At 42.6% G+C, this 24,607-nt stretch overlaps 1 protein-coding gene across 3 annotated transcripts in view; it reads left to right on the plus strand.

Moving 5' to 3' along the window:
• The first annotated feature begins 8,007 nt into the window (after positions 1-8,007).
• The window catches only part of tbpl1 (TBP-like 1), an 80,551-nt gene continuing 63,951 nt past the window's right edge, over positions 8,008-24,607 (plus strand). The window contains exon 1 of one of the 3 annotated variants that reach the window (XM_038799388.1): positions 8,008-8,180. The gene's annotated coding sequence lies outside the window, so the exon portion shown is untranslated. Of the gene's footprint in view, positions 8,185-24,607 lie in introns of all 3 variants that reach the window. The other 2 variants (XM_038799389.1, XM_038799387.1) reach the window with 2 other exon arrangements.

Below are 24,607 nucleotides of genomic sequence, written 5' to 3' on the forward strand. Positions count from 1 at the left end.
ATTCTTAATGTCTTACTATAGTCGGACCAAACTTCTAAGTTTCAACAGTTGTCTCAGTTGCTTGCTGGTGTGAGCACTGGACAGTGGATTGTCTCCTCTTCTGAAGCTGCATAGGCCACAGTAGTATTGACTAATGAACATAGCCTATTGAAGTGTAAGTAAGTTATTTTATATTTTTTATCAAGTAGGGGTTTATCTGGCGTTCCTTCAAGTTATTCTTGCAATCATCAATATTCATTTTTCCCAATGTGGGCTATTTTTAATTAAGTTTTTATTTCAGGAATATTACCCCTACCAGCATGGAAAAGAAAAAGAATAAATCTGGGTCACTAAAACGCAAAGAACAAAAAGAAGCAGAAAGGAAGGAATCAGCCAAGCGATGCAGGCCTATTACAGAGTTTATAATACCACAAGCACAATCCACATCAATATCCAGTTCTGCAACAAATAATCAAGAAGCAAGAAACAATGCACATGGTGATGATGCAATGACATGCGAGTTACAAGAACAGAGAAGAGCTACTTTGAATGTAGAGACAAATACAAGTGCATCCATTACTAATCAAGCCAGGCCCAATATTTCTTCTGGCTTCCTTGTTCCGGTATCTGTACTGCCTGTAGTTGCAACATCTGAACACATAGCTTCAACTAGTGACAGGGAATCATATATTCCTTCAAGCATAAATGACTTGGTTTCTGAAGCACATCCTGTAAATTAACCTACGCAAGAAAATGAAAGATCAATTACTGGAATCTTCCAATATCCATCACGAGCAAAGCTAAAACAGTTTTTTGCTGAACATCCACTTCAGCCACTTGATGATCTGCCATTTGATGCTCGTTTGTATGAGAGGAAAATTATGAATGACTCAGTCCCAAGAAAATGGCTAACATATAACAAAGAAAATAGATGCTTATATTGTTCATACTGCTTAGCCTTTGAGTTTCCCAACATTTGTAATCCATCACCCTTTGTACGTGGCTTTAGTGACTACAGGCGTATTAGCCAGAGCTTGACTTTACATGAATCGACAACAACACATGTCAGAAATACTCAGCAATATATCAGTGTGGTTAATGATGGCACCTTAGATAAATTTTTTGCAGCATCACTAATTAAAAGGAAAGAAGAAGTATTGAAGCAGAGAAGTATTGCCATGAGGATTATAGACATCATAAAGATGTTAGGCAAGCAAGCACTTCCTTTTCGAGGTCACAGAAATGAATCGGCCTACACTCTAGATAATGAGGTTCTGAATCATGGCAATTTTTTAGCTACAGTGAAGTTGATGGCAAAATATGACCACATTATGGCAGCTCACGTTTCTACAGTGCAAAACAAGTCTAAACAAAGAATCAAATGATTAGAGCAACAAGGAAAGGCTCAAAGTAAAGGCTGTGGTGGACTTGTTACATACCTGAGTAAAACAACAATAAACATGTTAATCAAAATTATGAAGAATATGATACAAGAAAGAATTAGTCATGAAGTTTCTCAAGCAAAATATTATTCTATTCAGGTTGATTCAACACAAGATAATTCATCCATTGATCAGTTTAGCATTATTATTTGGTATGTGCTTAAAGGTATTATCTGTGACCGACTACTTTCAGTTGTGCCAAGTAATGATGGTATAGGACAGGGACTTTTTGATCTATTGATTGAAACATTACAGCATCTTAAAATTGACCCCCAAAAATGTTTATCTGATAGCACAGATGGCGCTGCAAGCTACCATGGCCAGTATAATGGTTTACAAAGTAAAATTGCTGATGCGGCTGATCAACATGTTCATATATGGTGCTATGCCCATGTCTTGAATTTGGTGATAACTGAAACAACAAAATGTTGTGTGCCTTCAGTTTCTTTTTTCAATTTGCTCCAGAATATAGCAACTTTTGTGAAAGCATCATACAAGAGAATGGCTGTATGGATAGAAGTTGTTGGAAAACATCTAGGACAAGAAAAAAATGAACGATTAAAGCTAATTGGTGAGACCAGATGGTCAGGAAAATCCAATGCAGCAACAACTATATTTGGACGTTTTGATGATGCCGCTGCCAGTACTTTCGTAAATCTATTGACATGCTTATCAATGATACAAGATTCAGAAAAGTTTGATACAAAAACAAAACATGAAGCAAATGTTTTACTTCAAAGCCTTCTATAGTTTGAAACCATATTGACAGCATTTACTTACTTGTATATATTTGAAACTAGAACCCCGTTATCAAGTTATCTACAGCCAAGTGGTTTAGGTATGTTTACTGCATGGAGTTTGGTAGATTCAGCTACAACAAAGTTGAAGGAACAGACAAGTACATTTGATAATGTTCACAGCAAGGCTTTGGAATTTGTAAATAAATGTAATGACAGGATTTCACAGGTGAATATGGATGAAAATCAAACATTGGAAATTGATGCGTTGGAAACAGCATTGCCAGTTAAGAGGCAGAGGAAGAAGAAAAGAATGGCAGATGAGTTTATTGATGATGAAAGAAATTCCTCAGATTCTCTAGCTGATTTTCGAGTAAATGAGTTTAACCTAAGAATGGATTGCATTGTCCAGTCACTAGAATCACGCTTTGTACAACACAAACAGTTGTATAAAGATTTGTCCTGTTTGGACCCAGCTAAGTTTAAAACTATTGCCGAGAAGGTCCTTGAAGATGAAGCATTGGAAGGTATTATTAAGCTGTTTCCACAAATCAGCAAAGATCAAGTAATATTGGAATTGTTTTCTTTTGCTTCAAACTTTGATGTATTAAAGCTATTGCTTAACGATGGTGAGAATATGGATTCCAGTTGGAACAATTGTAAAATTTGCAGCACTTGCCCATCATGTGTACTAAAAATTCTGGCATCCAACAGATTTCATGACAAGGCATATGATAACCTTTATGAACTTTATAAAGTCATCTGCACACTATCAGTTACTCAAGTCCAATGTGAGAGGACATTTTCAAAGCTAAAGATCATAAAGACAAGGTTAAGAAATTCACTGTCTGAGGAGAATTTGGAATCATACATGTTGCTATCCATTGAAAAGGAATTGTTAGATGAATTGGATGCAGAAGCAATTATTGGCAGATTCGCACAATCATCTAGCGAACACAAACGATTGCTCTTAATATAGTGGACTGCATGCAATGCTCTATTGTGCTTTTGAACTATCTGTTAATGTGTAAATTGTGCAGTAAACTATTTAAAAATATCAACCAATTACTTAAAATAAAAATAAAATTAAAAATTCAATTATAACATTCTGTATTTACATTTGGTATCTACTGCCAGTAATATGTACAGTACATGTACACTGTAATTACTAAGAAATACACATTTTTTCCATAAACATTTTAATTGTACCCTTTTTTCCATATGTATTTTTTGAAAATTTTATTTATTCTTTATGAAAATTAAATGATAGCATTGTAGTTGTGGGTGGGCCCCCTTTGTCTCCTGGCAACCAATATTTTTAGACCCAGTCCGCCACTGCCTGCTGCATGTAACCATTTCTCCTCATGTCTCCATTGTTTATTTTGTCAATTGCCTTTCACTCTCAATCCACCAGTGGAAGCAGTTTTTCCCTATCTACTCCTACACTTGGGCATTCCCCTACTAACTGCCTTCAGCATGTCTTTGACTATCCCGCACAGTGCTACCCTAGAGGCCGCAGCACAACTGGTGGAGGAAGAAGTTGGAGGAGGAAGGGGAGACTACAGGTGACCTTGAAGGATGACTCCAAGTAGCTCTTTGCCTTCAGCTTTACTGACTGCACCACCTAGGCATGGGTAGCAACCACCTTGATTGACTGGCTGAATTATAACATCCAGAGCAATGGCAAATTGGAAGTTGAGGGGGAGCATGAATGATGTAATCCTGAGAGAGGACAGCAGATTCATACTCTATGGAACCAGTGTCACTCATCCAGTGCAACACCCCACCAATCCTAGTAATCTGTTGGTGAATAGAACGCTAGATTCCTAATCACCTTGCAAGCTCCTTTGAATACTGGTATTAAGAGACACAATGGCAGCAGCCTAATCATCCACTGCAGTACTCAAATGTTAAGTGACTTGCTGTTTGTGCTGTAATGTTAAAATATAAAGATATGGCTTTCCCTCTTTGGTTAGCCCCTGCTGTCTCTGATAGTGTGCCACCTTTTCCTGTAAAAGAGAGGGAATTGTGTCAGTTAGTGGCATGCATAGGAGGTCTTATGGTCCAGTGGTAGCATCTCTACCTCTGAGCCAGAAGCTCTGGGCTTGAGTCACAAGGATTTAAATGAGCCTCGCGGTGTCAGACATCAGTGCAGCTAAATGGCAGCCATTGCTATCTCGGAGTTTGCGACCCGAAACCCTCATGACCCTACAGGGAGATGTGACCCACAATTTTGGGAAGGCCTGTGATGCAGACTGATGGTATGTTATCTGTATACTAGTTGAGCAACTAATTGTATTTAAGCACGTTACAATTATGAGATTTAAAAGATGATTATATTTTAGGACAGGATCTTTAAATTTACAGTCACGTGACCTGTTCTGAAGGAACAGGCAGGAAAGTGGAGTTAAGCCCACAATCAGAACAGCCAATTGATCAGCTGAATGGCCTATTCCTAACCCTATTTCTATCAGCTGTGTATACCATTGTTATGGGCCCGGGTCAGAGAACACCAAAGTGTATCATGGAGCTCACCTGACCCACAACTTTTAATAGATTTCGGTTATGGGGAGCACAAAGGCCTACTTGACAGGTGTGATGCAACAGAGATCTAAAGTAGAACATAGAACATACAGTGCAGAAGGAGGCCATTCAGCCCATCGAGTCTGCACCGACCCATTTAAGTCCTTACTTCCATCCCATCCCAGTAATCCAATAACCCCTCCCAACCTTTTTTTTGTCACTAAGGGCAATTTATAATGGCCAATCCACCTAACCTGCACGTCTTTGGACTGTGGGAGGAAACCGGAGCACCCGGAGGAAACCCATACAGACACGGGGAGAAAGTACTTTTAAAACAAAACAATGTTTATTCTATGAATCCAGTTAACATTTTATAAACACACAGTAAACATCTTAGCAACTATCAACTCAAATACTTCCCCCAAAGAATACAGTACTCTATAAGTAACCTTTAATCTTTCCTAGCAACACCCATTAGACAAATACCCTCTTTAACACAGACATCAGGTTTAAATTCTCTACTGAGAGCAGTTATCACTTTTAAATTCGCAAGTGATCTGAAGGCATTATTTTCATACAGAGAGATCAAAATTACACCTTGTTTGGCTAGATGCAGCTCCAACTCTGAAAATGAAACCAAACACACACTTTAGCTGCCAGCTCAAAAACGACAGACAGCCCAGCTCCACCCACACTCTGACATCACTGCAGCTATTTGATAAACACCCCTTTCTTAAAGGTACATCCACTACAGCTATTTGATAAACACCCATTTCTTAAAGGTACTCTCACATGACTCCATCTACAAGATGCACTTCAGTAACTCAGGAAGGTTCCTTAGACAGCACCTTCCAAACCCACAACCACTACCATCTAAAAGGACAAGAGCATTAGATACCTGGGAACCCCACCACCTGGAGGGTCCCCTCCAAGACACTCACCACCTTGACTACGAAATAGTTCACTGTGCCTGGGTCAAAATCCTGGACTCCCTCCCTAACAGCATAGTGGCTGTACCGACACCTCAAGGACTGCAGCAGTTCAAGAAGGCAACTCACCACCACCTTCTGAAGGGCAACCAGGGATGGACAATAAATGCTGACCTAACCAGCGCCACCCAAATCCCGTAAATGTATTAAAAAATATATATACAAATGATTTGGGGAAAATGTAACTGATTTGATTAGTAAGTTTGCGGACGACACAAAGGTTAGTGGAATTGTGGATAGCGATGAGGACTGTCAGAGGATACAAAGAACAAAGAACAATACAGCACAGGAACAGGCCCTTAGGCCCTCCAAGCCTGCGCCAACCATGGTACCTGCCTAAACTAAAACGGTATACACGTACGGAGTCCACATCCTTCCATTTCCACCTATTCATATATTTGTCTAGATGCCCCTTAAATGCTCCTATCGTACCTGCTCCCGCCACCTCCCCTGGCAGCGCTATCCATATATTAACCACGCTCTGTATTAAAAACTTGCCTTGCACATCTATTCTAAACTTTGCTCCATGCACTTTAAACCTATGTCCCCTTGTACTTGACTCTCCTACACTCGGAAAAAGCATCTGACTATCCACTCTGTGGATACAGCGGGATATAGACCGGTCAGAGACTTGGGTGGAAAATTGCAAATGGAATTTAGTCCGGACAAATGTGAGGTAATGCATTTTGGAAGGTCTAATACAGGTGGGAAATATACAGTAAATGGCAGAACCCTTAAGAGTATTGACAGGCAGAGGGGTCTGGGTGTTTCAGACCACAGGTCACTGAAAATGGCAACGCAGATGGAGAAGGTAGTCAAGAAGGCATACGCACGCTTGCCTTCACGGACGGGCATAGTAAGCACAGTGGTTAACAATGTGGCTTCATAGCGCCAGGGTCCCAGGTTCGATTCTGGGCTAGGTCACTGTCTGTGCAGAGTCTGCACGTTCTCCCTGTGTCTGCGTGGGTTTCCTCTGGGTGCTCCAGTTTTCTCCCACAAGTCCCGAAAGACGTGCTTGTTAGATGAATTGGACATTCTGAATTCTTCCTCAATGTACCCGAACAGGCTCCGGAATGTGGCGACCAGGGGCTTTTCGCAGTAACTTCATTGCAATATAAGCCTACTTGTGTCAATAAAGATTATTATTATTGAGTATAAAAATTGGCAAGTCATGCTGCAGCTGTATAGAATATTAGTTATGCTACACTTGGAATATAGTGTTCAATTCTGGTCGCCACACTGCCAGAAGGATGTGGAGGCTTTGAAGAGGGTACAGAAGAGATTTATCAGGAAGTTACCTGGTATTAAGGGCATTAGCTATAAGCGGTTGGATAAACTCAGTTCCTTCTTGCTGGAACGACGGAGGATGAGGGATGACCTGATAGAAGTCTACAAAATTATGAGGGCAGAGTGGATAGTCAGAAGCTTTTTCTCAGGTGGAAGTCAATTACTAGGGACATAGGTTTAAGATGTGAGGGGCAAAGTTTAGAGGTGTGCGAGGGAAGTTCTTTACAGGGGGTAGTGGGTGTCTGGAACTTACTGCCGTTGGAGATGGTGGAAGCAGGTGATAGTGACGTTTAAAGGTATCTTGACATGAATAGTATGGGATAAAGGGGTACGTACGGGCCCCAGAAATGTAAAAGGTTTTAGGATAGCTGGGCAGCATGGTCGACGCTAGGCTTGGAGGATGGTTCTTATGCTGTTCTTTTCTTTGTTCTATCATTCCTCAGATAAGGAGACCAAAACTGCACACAATATTCCCACTACTTTATGGGATGTCCTGCCCTCTTTTGCCTAAATAGCTGTGGGTTAAGATAAGGCCGGTTCAGTCACATGAAAACCCATGTCAATGTGTGAATCTGGGTAGAGGTCATCCTCGAATATAGGGACTGGTACAAAGAGAGGGAGGCGGAAAGCAGAGATCAAAGTGGGAGACAATTGAAGTCAGAGGTACATTATTGCAGCATGATCGCTGGGGCTAAATGTCTTTGTGCTGCAGCGTTGAATAACTTCTGCTTTGGTAGTGTCAGAATCATAAACATCAGTAACCCACCAACAGTTATAAATGAAGCTTCGATCGGGTACATAACTGGTGGGGAACTTGGCAGCGTGTAACCGCAGCAGGAGGCTTGCCGCTGCCGCTGAGGCTGCTGCCAAGCGTTCGGCTGTCAGCCACCAAATGCGGCCAAGGCAGAACGGTTCAAAATTCCCAGCAAACTCCGGCCCAGTCTGCGCGCCACCGCCTCACAGGAAATCCCGCCCCTCCGCCGCACCCATTGGCTGGCCAGCGGAGGCGCCGTGCTCTGACTAGCGGGCGGAGCTGTCGATCAGAGCGCGCATGGACGCTTCCGGGTCTCGGTGCGTGCGCTCAAACAGTAACAGTGTTGGAACGTTGGTTCCTGGACCGTTAAACCGCCGCGTTCCAAACAACAACAAGGAGAGAGGGGGGGTGGGGGAAGAGCCGAGGAGCGAGCGGCTGCAGATCCCGGGCTGAGCTGAGGGACAGGCCGGTGGGTGAGGAGCCTTTCATTAGTTCCTTCGGCACTTTGTGAACATGCGCGGCAGAGTTCCGATATCCGGTTCTCCCGGGGCCTTGGGCGAAAATGGGAGTTTAGGAACCGGCGGCGGTGCGTTTTGTGCTGGCCTTGAACGGGCAGTGTGATCGGGGGCGGGCGCTGCCTCCTGGAGCTGATCAGTGAGGGAGGGATCAGTGTGTTGGCTGGTGTGGGCCCAGGGCTTGGTTCAGTCACAAAGTGCTCAGTTATTTTCGGACGAGGCAAAGCCCACTCCCCTCCCCCGGACCGGAAAGCTGCTGTGCGGGCTGGGGTGGTGGCTCCACAATTATCCCCATCCTCAGAATTGTCACAGCGCGGAAGGAGGCCAATCGGCCCATCCGCTCCATACCGGCTCCCCCATTGAACAATTAACTCCCGTCTTTGCCCCCGCACTTTTCCGATGGAGGAATTTGGACTAAGACTGTAATGAGGTCAGGAGACGGGTGGTCCTATTGAGCCCAAATTGAGTGTCAATGACTAGGTTGTTGCTGAGTATTGCCCAGTGGTCTGCTCTGGAGGTCCCCACCGTCACACATGCCAGTCTTTAGCCAATTCGATTCACTCCAGGTGATATCAAGAAACTGTAGGAGGCACTGGATACTGCAAAGGCTATGGTCCCTGGCAATAAAAGACTTGTGCTCTACAACTTGGTGCACCCCTTGCCAGGCAGTTCAAGTACAGCTACAATTTCTGTACACAAGAAACAGGACAAATCCAACATGCCAAATGAAATGAAATGAAAATCGCTTATTGTCACAAGTAGGCTTCAAAATGAAGTTACTGTGAAAAGCCCCTAGTCGCCACATTCCGGCGCCTGTCTGGGGAGGCTGGTACGGGAATTGAACCGTGCTACTGGCCTGCCTTGGTCTGCTTTCAAAGCCAGTGATTTAGCCCTATGCTAAACATCCCAATTGCTGCCCCATCTGTCTACTCTCAGTTAGCAGTACTATCAAGCGGCACTTGCTCAGCAATAACCTGCTCACTGACGCTCAGTTTGGGGTTCCGCCAGGGCCACTCTGCTCCTGACCTTATTACAGCCGTATCCAAACCTGGACAAAAGAGCTGAACTTAACATAGAACATACAGTGCAGAAGGAGGCCATTCGGCCCATCGTGTCTGCACCGACCCACTTAAGCCCTCACTTCCACCCTACCCCGGTAACCCAGTAACCCCATCTAACCCTTTTTGTTCACTAAGGGCAATTTATCATGTCCAATCCACCGAACCTGCATGTCTTTGGACTGTGGGAGGAAACCGGAACACCCGGAGAAAACCCACGCAGACACGGGGTTAGGAAGTCTAAATAACTGGCCTTGGTCTCAAAATAACATTTGACCAAGTGTGGCATCAAGGTGCTTTAGCAAAACTGAAGTCCGTGGGAATCAGAGGGAAAACTCTCCACTGGTTAGAATCATACAAAGAAGATTGATTTGATTTGGTTTATTGTCACATACTGAAGTACAGTGAAAAGTATTGTTCTGTGGCCAAGGAAACATACCCAGTATGTGCATAGTAGACAAAAAGAATAATCGACAGAGTGCATTGACAATGGTACATCAACAAATAGTGATTGGTTGCAGTACGAAACAAGGGCCAAACAGGAGTAGCATAGGGCATCGTGAATAGTGTTCTTACAGGGAACAGATCAGTCTAAGGGAGAGTCGTTTAGGAGTCTAGGTACTGTGGGGAAGAAACTGTTCCTATGTCTGGATGTGGGGGTGTTTATACTCCTGTACTTTCTGCCTGATGGAAGGGAATGGAAGAAGGCAAAGCCTGGGTGGAAGGGGTCTCTGAAAATGCTGTCTGCCTTCCTGAGGCAGAGGGAGGTATATACAGAATCAATGTGAGGGTGGCAAGCTTGTGTGATGCGTTGGGTGAGTTCACCACACTCTGCAGTTTCTTGCGATCTTGGGCCAAGCAGTTGCCATACAAAGCTGTGATGCAGCCGGATAGGATGCTCTCTATGGTACATCTGTAGATGTTTGTGAGAGTCGATGCAGACAAGCCGAATTTCTTCAGCTTCCGTAGGAAGTAGAGACATTGTTGGGCTTTCCTGACTGTTGTATCAACGTGAGCGGACCAGGACAGGCTGTTGGTGATGCTGACCCCCAGGAACTTAAAGCTATTGACCATCCCCACTTCGGAGCCATTGATACAGACGGCGGGGGGTGTCGTGGTATGCTTCCTGAAGTCGATGATCAGTTCCTTGGTCTTTCTGAAATTTAGAGAGAGGTGCACCATGCAATCAAGTGCTTTATCTCCGTTCTGTAGTCTGATTCAGCGTTGTTTGAGATGCGTCCCACCACAGTCATATCATCCGCAAACTTATAGATTAGTTGTGGTTTTTGGAGGTTAATCATGTCAGTCCCAGGACATGATTGCAGGAGATCCTTGGGGTAGTGTCATAGACCCACTGTTTCATCCATGACCTTCCCTCCATCATAGGTCAGAAAGGGGGAGTGGTGTTTGTGCACTTTTCACCACTTGTGACTCCTCCGATAGTGCAGCAGACCATATCCAGATACAGCAAAACCTGGACAACATTCAGGCTTAGGCTAATGTATGACGTGAATGTTGCTAAGTGTCATTCAATGACCATCTTGAGTCAGTGAATCTAACTATCTCCCCGTGACATTCCCTCATTGAATCCCCCACTATCAACATCCTGGGGATTACTATTGACCAGAAACTGAATTGGACCAGCCATGTAAATACTATAGCTACAAGAAGAGTTCAAAGGCTAGGAATCCTGTGGTGAGTAACTTGCCTTCTGACTTTCCAAAGCCTGTCACTAATGCAATGCACAAGTCAGGATTGCGATGGAATATTCTCTCCTTGCCTAAACAACACCACCTTTGACACCATCCAAGACAAAGCAGCCCTTTTGATTGGCAGCCCATTCACCACCTTCAACAATCATTCTTCCACCACGATGCATAGCGGAACTGTGGTGTACCATCTGCAGGATAAGCTGCAGCAGCTCACCAAGGCTTCTTTGATAGCACCCTTTCAAACCAACGATCATGACCAGCTAGCTGGAAGGATGCATGGGAACAGCACAAACTGCAAGTTTCCCTCCAAGCCACACACCATCTTGACTTGGAAATATATTACAGTAAGAAGTCTTGCAACACCAGGTTAAAGTCCAACAGGTTTGATTCAAACACGAGCTTTCGGAGCGCAGCTCCTTCCTCATTCTGCGCTCCGAAAGCTCGTGTTTGAATCAAACCTGTTGGACTTTAACCTGGTGTTGTAAGACTTCTTACTGTGCTCACCCCAGTCCAATGCCGGCATCTCCACATCATGGAAATATATTGCCATTCCTTCACTGTCTTTTGGTCAGAATCCTGGAACTCCTTCTCTGACAGCACTGCACCGAACCTACATGGGATAAAAGCAAATTACTGCAGATGCTGGAATCTGAAACGAAAGAGAAAATGCTGAGAAATCTCAGCAGGTCTGGCAGCATCTGTAGGGAGAGAAAAGAGCTAATGTTTTGAGTCCAGATGACCCTTTGTTAAAGCTGCTTTGGCAAAGGGTCATCTGGACTTAAAAGGTTGGCTTTTCTCGTTCCTTACAGATCTTGCCTGACCTGCTGAGTTTTTCCAGCATTTTCTCTTTGGTTACCGAACCTACATGGATTGTGGTGGTTTAAAAAGACAGCTCATCACCACCTTCCTGGGGAATTGGGGTTGGGCACTAAATGCTGGACTAACCAGTGACATCCCCATCCCATGGACAAATACACTTCATTATAACAGAGGACATTTTTAAAATGTATTAGAATTATATAATTATAATGGAAGACAGTTGTAATACCACACTCCTCTTACATACCCAGAGAAATGTGGGTACAGCCTGAGCTGGATCTGAATGGGACAAATACTTAGGGTAGGGTGAAGTGGCGGAAGGCAATCCATCTGACCAAGCAGCAGCTGCTACTTACTACTTCCACTGGTGAAATATGATGGCTGCTGAATTTCATTGATTTTTTTTGTGGAGCAATCCAGTCAGTCCCATTCCCCTGCTCTATCCCTGGAGCCCTGTAGTTTTATTTCCTAAAGTAGCCATCCAATTTACTTTTGAAATTGGTCACCTGTTTCCACCACCCTTGTAGGCTGAGAGTTCCAGTTTGTTACCACTTGCTGTTATAAAAAAAAAAGTTTCCTTCCCCACCCCTCACCTGCCAATCTTAAAACATTAATCCTTGTGCCATCAACTAATGTGAACAGCTTTTCTTTGTTTACTTTACCTGAACCTGTCATAATCTATCATCTCTCCCTTCAATGTTCTTTGCTCCAAGGAGAAAAACCTCAAGTCCTTTAACTTGCCCTTTTACCTAAATTCCGTCATCCTGGAACTATTCTGTAAATCTTATCTGCACCCTCTCAAGGATCTCATATCATTCCTAACAGGTGGATGGTAGTACAGTGGTTAGCACTATTGCTTCACAGCGACAGGGTCCCAGGTTCGATTCCCACCTTGGGTCACTAACTGTGCGGAGTCTGCACATTCTCCCTGTGTCTGCATGGGTTTCCACCGGGTACTCCTGTTTCCTCCCACAAGTCCCGAAATAAGTGCTATTAGGTAATTTGGACATTCTAAATTCTCCCTCTTGTGCACCCAAACAGGTGCCGGAGTATGGTGACTAGGGGATTTTCACAGTAACTTCATTGCAGTGTTAATGTAAGCCTACTTGTGACAACAATAAAAATTATTATTATTATGGTGACAGAACCAGATGAAATGTCCTATTTGTGGCCTAACCAGAGTGTTACATGAATGCAACATAACCTCCCTGCTTCTGTGCATAATACCTCTTTGAAGCCCCAGATTATATATTTTGTAAACTATTCTCTCAATATGTTTGCCGCCTTCAAAGATTTATGGATATTACATCCATCTGCCCTTGTACCCACTTTAGAACTGTGCATTTAATTCTATATTACTTCTCCCTATACCTTCTGCCAGAATGCTTTACCGTACTCCCCTCTTTTTAAAATTCTATCCGCCACTGGTCTGACCCTGCTGTTAGCCTATCTGGGTTGTGTTGAGGTCAATTGCTCTAGGTGCAGGTGACATAGTAACATTAACAGAAACATGGCTCAAGCCAGAACAGGACTGGATACTTACCATCCTGGGTTTTAAGCTATTTAGTAGGAACAGGGTAGGTGAAAAGGGAGGAGGTGTTGCCATCTTGGTCAAAGATAGTATCATAGCTCTTGAACGAGGTGCAGTTCCTGAATTAGAATCTGTATGTTTGGTATTTGCTGTAGACCTCTAAATAGTGGGGAGGAAGTGAGAGGATTTATAGACAGATTATGGAAACATGTAGGACAAGTATGGTTGAAAGAGCTTAGGATTTCAATTACCCTAAGGTAGACCGTGAAAGGGGTAGAGTGTGGGGCATGGAAGGGGAGAACGTTTTGGGACAGTCCTATCGGAGCAAGCTGTGCTAGATCTACTCCGACGAATTGAGGCAGGGCAGGTGCAGAACATCGAGTGGGTGAGCCAGGGTAGCGATCATAATATACGATTCAATATCAAGTTGGAAAAGAATAAAAATCAGTCACGGATTAAGATCCCAGACTGGAAAAGGGCAAATATTAGCGGTGTAAAAGTTGAACGGGAGCAGGTTGATTAGAAACGCATTTTGGTGGATAAAAAAATGGATGAAAAATGGGAGACTTTCAAAGGAGAGAATAGTGTAGAAATAAATACGGGTATTGATAAAATAAGGAAGAAAAAAGAGGCATATGATGCATATCGGAGTAATAATAGCAATAGAAATTGGGAGAGTATCTCAAATGCAGGAGAGAGACTAAGACTGGATTAAGGAAAGCTAAGAGGAAACACGAGGAAAGCATGGCAAGCTGTTCTAAAAACAAAAATAGTAAAATATTCGTCAAACATATTAATTGTAAAAGATTAATGAAGGACAGAGTGGGGTCCGTAAGGGACAAGCAGAGTCAACTGCTCACTGAAGCGGAGGGTATGGATGAGTACTTTGCTTCTGTCTTCACCAAACTAGAAGATGGTGACAATGGCCCAGTTGAAACTGTGGGTATTGAGCAACTGAGCAGTATAGTGATAGATAAAGAAATGATGCTAAATATGGTGGCAGCACTCCAGATAGAGAGGTCGCCAGGCCGGGATGGGATGTATCCTAGATGGCTGAGAGAGGTAAGGGAGCATATTGCGGAGCCGTTGACAGAAATTTTCCAGGCCTCTCTGAATACGGATTAGTCCCGGTGGACTGGAGGATTGCAAATGTTGACGCTGTTGTTTAAGAAGGGGGAAAAGGATAACCCAGGAAACTAGTCTTGTCAGCTTGACAACAATAGTGGGGAAACTGATTGAGGCCGTAATATGGGCTGAGATAAATATACACTCAAGAGAAAAATAAGTTAATACTGGACAGTGAAGGGCAGATCATGTCTGACAAATGTAATTAAGTTCTTTGACGAAGTGACGCAGGCAGTGAATGAAATTAGTGCCGCGATTTTGTATATTTGGACTTTCGGAAACCATTTGAAACAGTGCCGCATGGCAGGTTGGTTAGCAAATTAAAAATGTTTGGGATTGATGGGTCCTTGGCAGTATGGATTAGAAGTTGGTTAAGAGATAGGAAACAGAGGGGAGGTATAGATGGACATTTCTCAGACTGGAGACAAGTTGAAAGTGATGTTCCCCAGGGTTCAGTATTGAAAACCCTTGCTTTTTCTGAGTTCTAAAAATGATTTAGAAATGGGTGTTTTGGGCAAAATCTCTAATTTTGCAGATGATACAAAGCTAGGGAGAATAGTGGATTGTGAGGATGATGCTGAGTGACTTCAGAGGGACATTGACAAGTTGGCCAAAGGGGCAGACACCTGGCAGATGAACTTCAATGCAGCGAAATGTGAGGTAATGCATTTTGGTTGAAGAAACACGGGGAGACAATACATGTTAAATTGTACAACTTTGAGGGGAGCACAGGAACAGAGGAACCTCGGGATTCAAGTACATAATTCCTTGAAGGCTGCCAGGAAAATTCATAGAGTTGTTAAGAAGGATTATAGCATCCTTGGATTTATAAATAGTCATAAAGTATAAAAGCAAGGAAGTGATGCTACACCTCTACAAATCATTAGTCAGACCACATTTGGAGCATTGTGTTCAGTTCTGGGCACCTTATCTAAGGAAGGATGTAATAATAATTGCTTATTGTCACAATAGGCTTCAATTAAGTTACTGTGAAAAGCCCCTAGTCGCCACATTCCAGCGCCTGTTTGGAGAGGCCATTATGGGAATTGAACTCGCGTTGCTGGCTTTGTTCTGCATTACAAACCAGCTGTCTAGCCCACAGAGCTAAACCAGTGGTGTTAAAGCCCTGGAGAGAGTGCTGAGGATATTTACTCGAACTATACCAGGAATGAGGAATTTTATATACAGGGAAAGATTGGACAAATTGGGCTTGTGCTCCTTGGAGCAGAGAAGATTAAGAGACTACCTTATTGAGGGGTTCAAAATGCTGAACAATTTTGACAGAGTAAAGAAGAATATTCCGTTTCCACTAGTTGGTATGTCACTCGGGGTCACAATTTCAAGATGGTCAGCAAGAGAGTAAGGAGTGAGATGAGAAAATTCTTTATTCAGAGTTGTAGGCGTTTGGAATGCGCTGACCGGGAGAGTGGTGGAGGCAGATTCCATAGATTTCAAAAGAGAGCTGGATATATATTTGAAAAGTATGAATGTGGAGGGCTATGGAGATGGGCCTGGGGAATGGGACTAGCTGGCAAACTCTGTTGGGAGCTGGTGCAGACATGATGGGCCAAATGGTTGTCTTCTGAGCTGTAAATAACAAAAATTGGCAACATCCTCACTGCCACATATCCAAGTTTGGTATAATTGGCAAATTATGAAATTTTACTCTATATTCTAATACCAACGTAATTTTATAATTTGTCAAAAAAGCAGCAGTCCTAGCACTGATCATGGAAGAGCACCACTGTCTATCATCCTCTCGTCTGCAAAAAACTATTTACCACCACTCTATTTTTTTAACCATTCTGGCATTTTTGGTTAAAAATTTACATTACCCTCCTTTCATAAGCTTTCCTTTTGTTAGCCAGCCTTTAATGTGGTAGTTTGTCGAATGCTTCTTTGAAATCCATATAGACAGCATCCATTACATTTTCTTCATCAATCGTCTCTGTTAACCCATTGGATCAGTCAAGCACAATCTGTCCTTTGCAAACCTGTGCTGCAGATTTATTTCCCCCTGATTATTGTACCATTACTACTGTTAAACTGACAGCCCTATAGTTAGTAGGGATGTCCTTGCACCCTTTCTTGAATAAGGGTGACACGTTTGCAACTTTACGATCCTGTGGCACTTCTTCTGTATCTAGGGAAGATGGGAAATTATGCCAAGTCTTTCTGTTATCTTCTTAGCAACCTGGGATGCAAGCCATCCAGACTTCTCTCAGCATAGCCACCCTTTCCAAAACCTACTGCCTTTAAATTTTCACCCATCCATTACCTTTACCATCTCTGTTTCGACTGATATATTGTCAACTTTCTGTTCCTTGGTCTGACATCTTTGAATTTGTCTATATATATGTTTCTGGAACATACCTCTTCATTCCCCTGAGGAAGAATCAGTGCTACGAAAGCTAGTGTTTGAAACAAACCTGTTGGACTTTAAGCTGGTGTTGTAAGACTTCTTACTGTGCTCACCCCAGTCCAACGCCGGCATCTCCGCATCATTTCTTGTAGAGGTCAGGGTCGCCAGACTTGAATGCCTCAGACCGAGACTTCAGCAAGCAGTGACTATCCCTGTTCATCCATGGTTTCCGGTTGGGAAACACGCAGATTTGCTTCTTTGCACACAGTCTTCTACACACTTACTAAAGAAGTCAGTTACTGTAGTGGCGTACGCGTTCAGACTGGTCGCAGAGTTTTTAAATACTGACCAGTCCACTGATTCTAAGCAATCCCGTAGGAGATCATCCGATTCCTCAGACCAACAATGCATGATTTTATCCTGGCTGGATCCCCTCTCATCGCACTGAAGTTGCCCCCTTCCAATTTAAAAGTTCCAGTTTAGATTGTTCCTTGTTCTTTTCCATTACTAACTTAAACCTTATGATAGGATTGTTAAGTAATGGGTTAAGCAACATTGCAATTGTCTCATTTATGTTAAGTGTTCAATGATTGTCTCATTTATGTTAAGTGTTCAATGATTGTCTCATTTATGTTAAGTGGTCAATGATTGACACTGATATGTAAAGGGGCTTCAGGTGGACTCTGGAGCTGGTGATGATCTGTAGAGTTCTGTGCAGAGTGAGTTTGAACCATTAAAGGTGTGTTGGTGAAAAAGGAGCTGAACTCTTGCCTCTTCATATCACAGCATCTAGTACATGTTAACAATGGTAGCAGAGGATGGTTGCTGTGTAAATGTGAAGGCTTGAAAGATACAATTTTTCCAGATCAAACCAAGGAGTGGAAAAAAAGGGAAACATGGCTGAACCCAGGACAAAGATGGCTGGTTATGATTATCCTCCCCTATTTTCTGAAAGGGAATCATACGACCAATGGAGAAGTGCAGTAGTTATGTGGACTAAGGTGACTGCTTTAGGAAAGAGAAAACAAGGTATGGCATTGGCTCTTTACCATATGGCATTAAAATCCGAAACAAAGTGCTTTCTGAGCTGGAGTTGGAAGAGTTAGACTCAGAAGAAGGTCTGGCGACTCTATTACTTTATATGGACAAGATTTATAAGAAAGATGACTTGTTAAGTGCGTATGAAGCATGGTCGGATTTTGATAAGTTCCGGAAAATGGAGGATTTATCTATGGAAGACTATATAATGGAATTTGGCAGACTATATAAAAAGCTGCAGAAACACAGGCTGGAATTTCCACAGTCTGTGTTGGCCTTTAAATTACTTGACTTGTGCTAGAGTGAGCAACATGGATAGACTCCTGGTTTTGACAAAAGTTCAGTTTACGGATAACGATACCTTATTCGAACAGATGACAGCAGCTTTGAAAAAAGTTTGGGGGAAACATTCAATTCCAATTGCTCTGATGACCTAAATAGGTCAGCCTTCTATAAGGTAGAATATGGAAGATACACTACTAACAGGATGGCGAAATCGTATGGCTACGAACAGGCCTCAAGACTATAAAAGAAGACCGAGACAAGGAAATTATGAAGACAGAAACCCAGTTAGAACCTACAATAGGAGGATGAAACCCAGAAATGCACGGGGCATGATAAATCGATGTTTTCGATGTGACTCTCAATACCATTATGCTTTCAACTGTCCAACTCGTTATGATAGAGTATTTGAAGCGACACATGACACAGAAGAGTCAGAAGAGGAAAAAGATAGTGACCAGAAAGAAGGCATTGTCCTATTAAGAAGCTGTTTTGCGCTGGTAATGAGGGTGTTGGTTGCAGAATCTTTTAACTGTGCTGTATTGGACAGTGGCTGCACATTTACTGTGTGTGGGATTGACTGGTTAAAATGTTATCTGGACTCATTGGATGCTGAAAATCGTAACAAAGTTAAGGAATTTAAAAGTTCCACAAGTTTCAGGTTTGGGGATGATAATACTCTGAAGTCGCTAAAAAAAGTGGTGATCCCTTGCAATATTGCTGGAGTGAATCATTTTATTAGCACAGATGTTGTATCAAGTGAGATACCTTTGCTTCTGAGCAGACCGTCGATGAAGAAAGCACACATGAAGCTGGACATGGAACAGGATAAGGCAACAGTTTTTGGAAAGACGGTGGACTTACAATTTACACAGTCGGGACATTATTGTATTCCATTATTGACAAATAATGTTTCAAGTAGAGTGGTTAAGGATGTATTAATGACAGTTGATAATGTGACTTTAGCTGGTAAAAAGCTTATTGTAGTAAAACTGCATAGGCAATTTGCACATCCGTCTCCTCGGAGGCTGAAGAATTTATTAAAGGATGCAGGGGTAAGGGATGATGACTATTCTAAGCTGATAGAACAGGTTAGTGATCGCTGTGAAGTTTGCAGGAAGTACAGAAGGACACCAGCACGACCGATAGTAACCCTACCGTTGGCCAGGGATTTTAATGACATTGTGGCCATGGACCTTAAGATCTGGGATAAAGCAAATAATATATTTATTTTGCATTTTGTAGATTTAGCTACCAGATTTAGTCAATCAACGATTGTACGAAGTAAAGAAAAGAGAGTAATTTTGGACAAAATTGTGGAAAAATGGATCGGGACAGGAATGGGTCCACCAGCAAAATTCTTTACGGACCATGGGGAAGAATTTGCTAATGATGAGTTTAGGGATATGTGTGAAAACATGAATATCAGAGTTATGAACACGGCTGCCGAAAGCCCGTTTAGTAATGGTGTCTGCGAAAGAAATCATGCTGTTATCGATGACGTGCTTCGGAAAATTTTGGGAGGTCGACCAAACTGCACGCTAAATTCAGCTTTAGCATGGGCAGTACATGCAAAGAATTCATTGCAGATGGTTGGGGGCTATAGTCCTTATCAATTGGTGTTTGGTAGAAATCCTAAAATTCCCTCCATTTTGGATGACCAGCCTCCAGCTTGAGAAGGGACTACAATTAGCTCAGGTTTTGCTGAACATTTAAACATGTTACATAGCAGTAGAAAAGTTTTTTTGGAAGCAGAAGTCTCTGAAAGAATTCGCAGAGCTTTAAGACATAATGTACGGCCATCAGATGCCGTTTTTCAACAAGGAGAAATGGTATACTATAAGAGAGACAATTCTAATGAATGGAAAGGCCTAGGGAAGATCATAGGCATAGATGGCAAAACATTTATTTTGCAACATGGTAATCAAACTGTTAGGGTACATTCATCAAGGATAATGGGTACCGATTACAAATTTTCAAATTTAGATAGAGCAGACAGACAGACAAGACGAGGAACCAGAGTCATCTGGTACGCGTGTGTTACAGAACTATGTGGACCAGTTAACTGATATAGACAGGGTTTCTGGAGAGGAACACGTACTTCTGATAAATTAGATCAGGCCATTTTTCCGAAAGGGCAACTGCCAAAGGTTGGTACAAAAGTGACATACTTGCCTGAAGGGTCTACTCAATGGAAGGATGCAACTGTTATTAGTAGAGCAGGGAAGGCCACTGGAAAGTATAAACATTGGTTGAATGTACAGCATTCAGGGGAGGAAGTTAAGACAATGGATTGGGAAAACGAAGTTCAAAAATGGAGGGCACAGAAACGCAGTGCTAGTTCAGATAGTACATCGGATAGTGAACAGGTTCGCAGGAAAAGGTCGAGAACTATTGAAAGAACATCCCGCTACAGAAGAGAAAGATCAAGCAGTAGCAGTACAGAACGAGATACCAGGCAGGAAAGGGGACGTAGTTTATCAAGATCTCGGAACAGGAGACCACGAATACTAATAGAAGTAGAAGCCCACATGCATGTGAGATTTTGGTGGCTTCAAATAAATTAGATGAAAAAGTTATCAAAGATGCTAAACAGCAAGAATTGCATAGTTGGAGTGAATTTGGGGTATACACGGAAGTACCGGATGGGTTTAGCTCACTGGGCTAAATCGCTGGCTTTTAAAGCAGACCAAGCAGGCCAGCAGCACGGTTCGATTCCCGTACCAGCCTCCCCGGACAGGCGCCGGAATGTGGCGACTAGGGGCTTTTCACAATAACTTCATTGAAGCCTACTCGTGACAATAAATGATTTTCATTTTTTTTCATAGGGGACAAAAAGCTCTATCCCACAGATGGATTTGTACAGAAAAGGTTCTTCCAGATGAAACTTGTAAGGCAAAGGCCAGGCTTGTGGCAAGGGGATTTGAAGAAAGCTTAGACGATCAGGACTTGAGGGTAGATTCATCTACAGCAGGAAAGGTTATTTTAAAGATCTTCTTGGCTCTATTAGCCACAAAGGCATGGAACTGCAAATCTATAGATATAAGAGCTGCCTTTTTGCAGTGGCATCAGCTCCAGAGAGACATTTTTCTCCGTCCTCCTAAAGAAGCAGCTAACACCGATGGGGTACTGTGGAAGTTGAACAAATGTGTATATGGATTAAATGATGCATCTAGAGTGTGGTACTTTTCGGTGAGGTCAGTCTTGTTAAAGTTAGGCTGTTGCCAGTTGAAAGCAGATCCTGCAATGTTTTACTGGCACTATAAGGGAAATCTTGCTGGCATCTTCATGATGCATGTCGATGATTTTTTGTGGGGTGGGACTAGTGATTTTGAAGCTATTGTAATCTCTGGTTTGAGGAAAGAATTCAGGGTTGGAAGTCAGGCTTCCGGGGCATTTAAATATATTGGTTTGGAAATCGGACAGACTCAGTTAGGGGCAACTTTACGTCAGCAATCTTACTTGGAAAGCATCAGTCCAATAGCAATTAGTCGTGGCCGGGTTTCACAAAAAGACGCAATGGTTTCAAAGATAGAAAAAGAGCAACTGCAAATTTTAATTGGGCAACTGAACTGGTTAGGAAGACAGACTAGACCGGACGTGAGTTTTGATGTTTTAGAGTTGAGTACAAAGGTGAATGATCCCAAAGTGGAAGACATAATAAGAGCAAATAAAATGTTGGCCAAACTAAAAATGCAGGAGTGTGTTTTGAAGTTCCCTGTTTCAGGTGATCCTAGGCATTTGAAACTCATAGTTTATAGTGATGCGTCCTATGCAAATTTATGTGATGGGGTTTCAACCGCAGGAGGTTTTATAATTTTTCTTTTGGGGAACAATGGTAAATGTTGCCCTCTTGTGTGGGAAACAAAGAAAATAAGGAGAGTGGTCAAAAGCACTTTGGCTGCTGAGACATTAAGCTTAGTGGAAGAGGTGGATATGGCCTTTTATATAAGACAGATATTGACAGAAATTTTGGGATTAGAGGATTTAGGTAATATACCTATTGACTGTCACATTGACAATAAATCTCTGTGGGAAAATGTGCACTCTACAAAAAGTGTCAATGAAAAGAGGTTACGGATAGACATCGCAAGTTTAAAGCAGATGTTGGACAGAGGGGAAATAACAAAAATTAAATGGGTTGACAGTAGCTATCAACTGTCAGACTGTTTCACGAAAAGAGGGGCTAGTTCACAGAAACTTTTAGATATCGTGAATGAAGGGCGCCTGTTTCTGTGAATGTTTTTTTTCTCTTCTACTTAAAAAAAAAAAGGGGGGGGGAATCAGGTGTGTGTTTTAGTTTCTTGAAGTTTTGTTTTTACCTAATTGTTTTTTTTCTCCAAGGAAGGGGAGACTGTTAAGTAATGGGTTAAGAGGCATTGCAATTAGTTGTCTCATTTATGTTAAGTGTTCAATGATTCTCTCATTTATGTTAAGTGTTCAATGATTGACACTGATATGTAAAGGGGCTTCAGGTGGACTCTGGAGCTGGTGATGATCTGTAGAGTTCTGTGCAGAGTGAGTTTGAACCATTAAAGATGTGTTGGTGAAAAAGGAGCTGAACTCTTGCCTCTTCATACCACAGCATCTAGTACATGTCAACAAGGATGACAACTCTTATCTAAATGTTCCCCGCAGACACTTGGTTCACCTCATTTCCCAGCACCAGATCTAGCAATAGCTCCTTGCTAGTTAGGCTGAGTGCATATTGATCAAGGAAGTTCTGACAGCATTTCATAAATTTCTTGCCCTCCTTACCTTACTCTTAACATTATCCCAATTGATATTTGGGTAATTCAAGTCCTTCAACACGATATGGTAAAGTCACCGTAGTCCCGCATAGAAGCATAGGCCGCTTTCCCCCTTGAGGGGGAAAGAAAGCTGACTGGTGGTGGTTTAACCTGAGTATCACCACACCTTGGGCGGTGGGGCAAGGTTGAGAAGGTGGGGCCTTCATGAATAACCTGAACACAACTTTATAATTTGTGCACATTTCTGTGATTTCCCTGCAGATTTTCTGCTTTATCCCTCTTTCACTGTTCGAGACCTTCTGAATACCTCTGGTAGTGGTAATGGTACCAGTAATTTTAATCATATCATTATTGCTTCTCTGTTCTAACCAAATGGATTCTGTCCTTGCCCCTCAAGGACATTCTTTCCAACACTCCAGTCCCTTCCCTAATCAGTTATGTCACCCCATCTTTTATCCTTCCCTAACTTTTCTGTAAACTTTGTATACCTGAATATTAAGTGCCCAGTTCTCACCATTTTAATCCAGATTTCTGTTTTACCACTACATCACACACTGCTATTTGCGCTTACATCTCTCCAAACATGTTCACCACATTCTCCGTATTTAGATATATGCATTGTAAACCTGTCTTTGTATTCCTTGTAGTCCTTCTTGGTCTGGGTACTGTCTGATTGGTACTAATACATTTAGTGCACATCAACTTTATGCATGTTATTCCTCTTTTTGGCTTGATTTGCTAATTCGCAGTCCCTTGCAGGCTTAGTTTGAACACTCCCAACTGCATGTGTGAACCTCCCCACGAGGGCATTGATCCTAGTCCTGTTAAGGTGTAACATGCCCTTTTGAAAGGGTGTCTCCTGCCCCAGAACGGGCCCCAATGCCCCAAAAGTCTGAAGCCCTCCCTCCTGCACCAAGATTTAAGATGCATATTGATCCTCCTGATCTTCCTTATTCTACTATTGTTAACGTGCAACACTGGGAGCAATTTAGAAATTACTGTTGAGTTCATACATTTTATCTTTCTCCCTCTTGAATACTGATCATCAGACCTCGGTACCTTCTCTCTCTCATGTCATTGGAACCAATGCGTACCACAATTGCTGGCTCATTCTCTTAGCTGCAGATATTCTGCATCCTATGGCGGCACCACAATGACCGATATTGAAATAGCTTTATCCACCGAACTATGGAATAACGATATTTCTCCTGTGCTCTCTCCTCCTGTTTGGTCCCTTGTCCAATGGTACCATGATTTGGACCACGCTTCCTGAAGTCTCCAATGCTGACTACTGGTTTAAGAGTGGCACACCCCGAAGATTCCCGCACTTTCTGCCTCTTCCTATTCTTCCGGATGGCCACCCATCGACTAGCCTGAACTCTTGCTGCCTGTGGATTGGTCACCTCCTGGAATATACAATTGGCCTCCCTGATTCTCTGCAAATACTTAACTGCCCCTCAAACTCATAAACCGTGGGCTCAAGCTCCTGTAGCTAGAGACGCCTCTTGCACACATAGTTCCCTGAGGCAATTGAAGTGCTCTGGCGTTCCCACATGGTGCGGGAATTACAAGCATCAGGTCTCAGCTGCCCATTCATATTCTAAAAAATCTCTCTCCCTTCTTAGAAAATAGTTAGTACCTTGTTTAACCTATTAATTTTATACTTTTTATTTTTTGTTCTGAACATTGGTAACAACAACAAC

Source organism: Scyliorhinus canicula, chromosome 6, assembly GCF_902713615.1.
Source record: "Scyliorhinus canicula chromosome 6, sScyCan1.1, whole genome shotgun sequence".
NCBI lineage: Eukaryota > Metazoa > Chordata > Chondrichthyes > Carcharhiniformes > Scyliorhinidae > Scyliorhinus > Scyliorhinus canicula.